Source organism: Elephas maximus, chromosome 17 (assembly GCF_024166365.1).
Source record: "Elephas maximus indicus isolate mEleMax1 chromosome 17, mEleMax1 primary haplotype, whole genome shotgun sequence".
In the NCBI taxonomy this organism is placed as follows: domain Eukaryota; kingdom Metazoa; phylum Chordata; class Mammalia; order Proboscidea; family Elephantidae; genus Elephas; species Elephas maximus.
Window position 1 is genome coordinate 10660930 of NC_064835.1, and position 5724 is coordinate 10666653.

A 5724-nucleotide genomic window follows, 5' to 3' on the forward strand; every position below is an offset into this window, starting at 1 on the left:
AAAAGGTTGGAGGTTTAAGCCCACCGAAAGGTACCTCAGAAGAAAGGCCTGGCACCTACTTCCAAAAATCAGCCACTGAAAACCCTATGGAGCACAATTCTACTCACACACATGGGGTCACTGTAAGTTGGGGTCGATTGGACCAGCAACTAGTTGGTTAGATTGGCTAAAAGGGGAGATAAGTTGCTTTTCGAGAGAAAAAAAGCAAGTGATTGTAGGGTGCCCTTGAGGTGACAACCCTAGACATTCCAAAACCTGAGAGTTTCACATAAAAAAAAAAATTACAGGATACCCAGCCTGCAATTTTCAGCTATCTCCCCACTAAATTAGAATCACGGCTTTTAAACACATGAAGAATATTCAGGACATGTAGAAAAGGAGAAACACAAATAAGGGGAAAATTTAGGCTCAAATAAGATATTAACCAAGTTCCGTGACACAAAGAAGCCACATGAAAGGTTTATGGCGAGGTTTTTTTTCCTTTTTTAGGCAGGGAGGTGTGGGTAGGATGAAAATTGGGCCGTGCGTGGGCAAAAGTATTTTTTTAATGTTTATATTATCTCTGTGGTGTTAATTTCACTGCATTTTCACCAGCTCCTGGGAAAGGATTCACCATTTAACACAATGCCCCCAAATTTGCTTAGCTAAACAGGAGAACCCTAACTTCAAGGAGTACAGTTCAACCAGTCTTAGGTTCCTACCTATAACTGTGCCTGGTCTCAGCCATGATCCAGCCGCCGACCAGCTTGACACTGGAAGAATCCACCTCAGAAATCTGCTGGAGGGAGAGGTTTTTCTAGTGCCTTAACAGCACAATACCCCACTCAGATCTGAGGGGAAGTCTGGCACATTTATCCATTTTAAGAATAAAAAATGGTGATCATTTTAATTTATAAAACATGACTACATAAGACATTCCTCGCCTATACTCTAATCAACAAATGCCTCCATCTGGAAAATCAGGGTCAAGGACACCCAACCCTAGACCCCATTTACTCATACAAGTCAGTTGACCTTGCTGAACCTCAGTTTCCTCACCTATAACACGGAACAATAATGCGAGGATCAAATGTAATAATGTGAAAGTGATTTGAAAAATAGAAAGCATTACCATATAAGTTTCTATTTTTTACAACTTATTAGTCAGAAAGAAAACAGAACTTCTAGCTTCAGAAGGGATATTTTAGGTTCTGAGCTTGTACTTTTTCCTGAATGGCACGTGGTGACTGAGAATGAACTGGAAAGGCTATGTTTCAATTTTTGAGCCCCATTATAAAATTGTGGATGTTAATTACGCTGATCCAGATATGGAAATCCTGGTGGCGTAGTGGTTAAGAGCTACGTCTGCTAACCAAAAGGTAGGTAGTTCGAATCTACCAGGTGTTCCTTGGAAACTCTATGGGGCAGTTCTACTCTGTCCTATAGGGGCACTATAGGGTCGCTATGAGTTGGAATTGACTCGGCGGCAGCGGGTTTGGTTTTGGACCCAGATATTCCAAGAGTCATGTTAAGTTCCCCCAAACATAAGTACATCTAATGAAAACATGGATTTGTCTCAAGACAGCCATAGCCCTTCTCCTGCTCCATCCCCCGACCTCACCCCAATACACATGGGTGAGGGTTATAAACGGCTTCTTTTACAGCATGTCATAATCTTAATTATCATATCTGGGACATCCAGATCACTGTCAACTTCTGTATAAATCCTCCCCAGAGAGTTGGTTGTGCTCCTCTCTTGCCCAACAAGCAGCACTTGTACATTCCCCCAGCAGTGTACCATTTGCACAGAAGGGGAGGATTTTTTGGAGTCCCTGGATGATACAAATGGTTAACACACTTGGCTGCTAACTAAAAGATTGGAGGTTTGAGTCCACCCAGAGGTGCCTCGGAAGAAAGACCCGGCACTCTGCTTCCGAATAATCAGCCACTTAAAATCCTATGGAGCACAGTTCTACTCTGACACACATGTGGTCATCACGAATCAGGTTTGACTTGAGGGCAACCGGTAACTGGTATGATTGGTTTACGTGTCTGACACCAAACCCTCTTCTAGTCTGCACATTCTCCAGGGCAGGACCATGCATGTCTTGTTTATGTTTGTATCTTATTCTTGTGCTACACCATCTGATAAAGTGCCTGGCACATGCCAGATATACTGAGAGCTGTCAGTGTGACCATTAAACCGAAATCACCTTAGAGACATCCTACACTACTCTATTCTAAAAGGAAACCCCATAAAGACTCTCGATCTAGTCACCAAACCTGATTCATTCAGGGCCACACCCAAATCATTTTCAAACATTGGAAGAAAGGTGCAAACAATCTGATGAATCTACAACATCCATTTTCAGCCCTAAATAGCCAAATGCACCATTACTACTCTGTGTGAATGAATGGAGAAGCAATGATTTTAGTAGAGAAAGCATTGAATTAGTTTTAAAAAATAAATGAATAAAAATTTCTTCCAAGGTCGGACCTTCCATTAGCTAACCCTTTGATCTTTGGGGAATCAGTCAACCTCTCTGGACCTCATCCTTAACATCTTCCTGGTTAATAGGCAGCACACTAGAAATCAGTAGTTGATATGCAATAAACCCAGGGAGGTCATCTGCCGGGCACTGTCAGAGCACTACTACACATCGACTCGTTTAATGCTCACATCAACGCTATGAGGTTTTACACATGAGGCAACTGAGGCACAGATTGATGAAGAGACTTGCCTGAGAACACATAACAAGAGGCAAAGACAGGTTTCAAACCCAGACAGTCTGGCTTCAGAGCCTGGGTCCTTACTATATTATACTGCTTCTCCATATTTGTGAAAGGAAATATTTTAGAGCAAAGTTCCTCTGAATTTATCAAAACAAAAGTAATCTGCTTCCTCTGACTGGAATGTTCTTCCCATCACCATCACTCTCCCCTTTACCCAGTTAGCACCTGTTCATCTGTCAGATCTCAAGTTCAATGTCATTTCCTTGGGTGAAGCCTTCCTGAACCATCTAGACCAAGTCAGATCCCTTAGTAATATTTGTATTTCCTTTATGGCATTTGTCACAATTTATACTCATCTATTTATACATGTGCACACTTGATCAAAGTCTTGCTCTCCACCTGCACCTGCAAGACTACAAGCTCCTTCAGACCAAGAACTGTGCCCGTGTAGGCTCACCTCTGCATCACCAGTGTCCAATCAAAGCCTTCAGAAGCACCTTAAGAACCTTGGTAACAACAGACTCCATTTAAAATTCTCACCTTCTCCCTGGCTTTCGCCTTTCTCCAGAACTGATTTAACTCCTCAGCAGATATTCTTCAGATAATTACCTACAGTAAATTATCTCATATGTTGGCCAAACGTTTTGACCTGGGCTCATGCCTCTTTCACAATACACCTCCTGCCAAACATCTTCTCTAACTACTGGGGATGGGAGGGCGGTTTGGGGGTTGTGACTATCAGGATTCCCTTTCCTATTATGAATAAAACCCATTGCCATTGAGTCAATTCTGACTCATAGCGACCCTATAGGACACCGTAGAACTGCCCCATAGGGTCTCCAAGGAGTACCTGGTGGATTCAAACTCCTGACCTTTTGGTTAGCAGCCGTAGCTCTTAACCACTACACCACCATAAATTGTTATCCTTAACATAATTATGCCAGGAAAAAAAAATCCTCAGAAAAAAGACTCATGACAGTGAGACTACCTCACAGGACATGAAAACAACTCCCAAATGTAACAAGTTCGCAATAAAAAAAAAAAAAAAACACTGAATCTTCCCCAGGGTCATAGGATATAACTTATTCAAATCATCATTTATTCATCCTAAAGTTATACAGACAAAAACTAGGAAGAGGTTCAGTCTCTTGGTCAAAGTATCCACCCTCATAAGGACAACCAACTACTGAGCAAACAGACAACTGCCAAGTCTTCATTGCTCACATAGTCAGCTCCCTGTTGCTGTGAACCTCCAGGCTCTCAGATGTTGTTAGGTATACGAGTCCACATAACCACTCCTTTCAAGACCATTTCATACAGACTGGTAGTTCTCAGGGCTTCTTAAATGTAACCCAAGTTACATCAGTCAACCATCTACTGGAAGGGGACCTTGGAAGTCAGCACTCTTGGTTCCTCCTTCAATATCGGTTATACCTAAACCATCACACATCAGTCTTTCCCAATGTCAGGAGTATGCAGAGGGTGCAAAAAATGTAATGGACGGTCGTCTAGTTCTCTTGGGAGGTTTAAGTTCCTGGATCCTTAAGATTAAATATGCTTGTCTAGGACTGGGAGAAGAGAAACAATGAAGAAAGAGTTCTGTCACAAGCTAAAGGACACCTAGTCACAGCTCTACCTAAAGTCACAGGCAACTTAAAAGCTAAAGCCTTATCATCATCACTTGCTTTTTTATTAAAAGTAAACATTGCTCTTCATTTCACTGAGGATCTTACACATAAATTTCTCTACACTACAGAAAACTACAACCACTAGACTACCTCATGACAGTCCCTCTGCTAAGACTGAGAGTTCTGTGATTGTGGTCTCACAGTCCTAAAGGATTTCCAATAAACAACTTCAGAACCAGCCTTCTTCTGAGTGAGACAAGTTCAAACAACTGCTAAAAAATACGAGGAAATTGCTTACCTAAGATGAAGAGCGCCTGGGAGAAGCAATGCAGCTGCAGTCTCCCACGGACGGCAGAGCAGTTCAGGCTCAAGACCAAATGCGTGCGTTCTGAGGTGGCTGCAGAGATGCAAACAGGAACCTCTAAATCGAGGTTCCCATTTTAGTCATCTGGCCCATTACCCAATGTGTATTTATATTTTCATTCTAAAGAGGTAATAAATCCACCTTCTGAGGTGAACCTCACATTACAGATCTCTGTAGGTGTCATCTCCCATTCTAGATTACAAACTCTCTGAGGGTAGGATCTTGAATGGCATCAGGCAAGCATCTGCTGAGATCTGCCTTATACAGACAAAATACAACAAATTTAAGATTAATACAAGTATTTTGCTCTGTGTTCAAGATACAATAGTCTCCCTTATTTTTTCTCTCAACACAGGGTTGCAATATAGCCAAACAATCGCTCAGCCCCTGCTTCCAAAGATATGCCTGCTTAGTCCTCCGACTTTCCACCCGACATGTAGATTTCCTGCAGTGTGATGCCAGCATTTCCAGAATATAGGCAGCAATTTATCCCCCCAGGGGGCCCTTGGATGACTTGGGCATCCTAGATAAGAACTCAAGGCTTCTTCACTCCAAGTTATCTCTTGGTCTTAAGTCACCACTTCAAAATAAGTGTGCTTGATATATATGCCTTTGACCTTGTCTTAGGTATTAGGACTTCTATATCTAAAAATCTGTACGTACTCATTTTATGGAACTTGTCTTATTCATCATTTGAAAAGCTGTTCAATGCTTGCTCTTATCAAGGTCTATGCTGGATGGTCCTTAGTTTTTTCTGTAGTGAAAATATTTCCAACATAACCAATTCTGAGCTATCAATAGTTTAAAAACAAGCTCATAAAAATCCTAAAATTTTAGCAGTCAGCTCTTGTGGGCAGTGTGAGCCGGCCCCAGCACATGGCTGAATTTATGTAGGTTGTTGCTTGAGAGCAACTCAGAGATGACTTATTGCTTGATATTGAAAACTACAAGCACCCTCTTTCACACAACAGCTTTCATCTTATATGTAGATATACACCAAAATGCAGCTGGAAAGTGCAA

General features: G+C 41.8%; 1 protein-coding gene across 1 annotated transcript in view; it reads right to left on the reverse strand.

The window, feature by feature from the left end:
* The window catches only part of JAML (junction adhesion molecule like), a 35286-nt gene extending 30541 nt beyond the window's left edge, over window positions 1-4745 (reverse strand). The window contains exon 1 of the mRNA XM_049857117.1: window positions 4639-4745. The gene's annotated coding sequence lies outside the window, so the exon portion shown is untranslated. The remainder of the gene's footprint in view (window positions 1-4638) is intronic.
* Window positions 4746-5724: the final 979 nt, after the last annotated feature.